Below are 1,405 nucleotides of genomic sequence, written 5' to 3'. Positions count from 1 at the left end.
ATATGAGTATATGCGTATATATGTACATGTATGTACATATCTACATCTACATGTATATATAGATGCATATCTGGGTACAGGACGTAGCAAAAAAACGTGGACAAAATGATAAACGGAGTACAGAAAACACACAGGCCACATAGAGAACATTTCCTTCATCAGCTGCCACCATTCTAAAACCAAGCGTATCAAAGAGTTAGGGCAGGACGCATTGTTAGAGTGGCTCTTCCCACGGACCACAAATTAAATTTAAATTAAATTTGTAACGTGGAGGAATGTAGTGGCGGCATAAAAGACCTGTTAGACCGAAGGCAGTGCTCCAGCTTGGCGCAGTCACACGACTGGAACAAATAAAAGAATAAACGAATAAAACGACAATATTAGACGTTTGTAGTTGTAGATCTACTATGCCCGAAACGAAAATTTAGTTGGGGGTCGGTCTTAATTTCCTTGATCATAGGTCAGCTTTATAAGGGTTCACCAGGACTAAACACCCGCAACAACAATAACAACAGCAATTAAAACTAATATGAAGAAGACTTTACGTGGTCGTTCGAGCTACGAAATACAGCAGCCAAATGCCCAGCTAATAACACCTAATGTCTCCAAAAAAGCAAGGACACATGGAGCAGCGTAGTCTTGAGATATTTGAAACCACAGGAGGGTCGCTCGCAACTAAAGCGCGCTTTTAGTGGTGGTGGTGGTGGTGCTGCTGCTGCTGAAAGATGCTGTCTATCATAGCGATGGTAGGCGTGTTGAATCATAAAGATACGGAAGAAAACTCATGCTAAAGAATACATAGAGAAACGAAGGGAAGAAGGAAGAGAAGAGAAGGAAGAACTGATAGAGGAGGCGATGGAGGAAAGTAGAGGGAGGAAGAGAAGATGGAGGAAGAGGAGGAGAAGGAGGAGTGTGAAATTAATTGTAAGAAGACTAACTCCACCGCAGGCTTGTAAGGTGTACAACTGGATTCTCAGCGTGAATAGAAGATGCAACTGTTGATATTTAATTTTCTCAAACAAACAAATGGAAAAGAGGACACATACATTTATATACATTTATATATATATATATATGTGTGTGTGTGTGTGTGTGTAAGTGTATACATACTACATACGTATATATATATACGCATACGCACATCATATACACATCTACACATGATTTGGGTATGTTATGTCTATTATATACATATTTACATACACATATTCTTTCATGCTATTTTTGGTTTCAGTGATTTGACTGCGGCCATACTGGAGCACCGCCTTTGGTCGAACAAATCGACCGCTACATCGGTTGTCAAGTGATGGTGGAGGAACAAAAGCAGACACAAATAACAAATACATACATACATACATACATACATGCATATATATATATATATATATATATATATATATATATA

The sequence above is a fragment of the Octopus bimaculoides genome, chromosome 9, assembly GCF_001194135.2.
Source record: "Octopus bimaculoides isolate UCB-OBI-ISO-001 chromosome 9, ASM119413v2, whole genome shotgun sequence".
In the NCBI taxonomy this organism is placed as follows: Eukaryota; Metazoa; Mollusca; class Cephalopoda; order Octopoda; family Octopodidae; genus Octopus; species Octopus bimaculoides.
The sequence above is the reverse complement of the archived record's forward strand: the minus strand, read 5'-3'. Positions refer to the sequence as shown.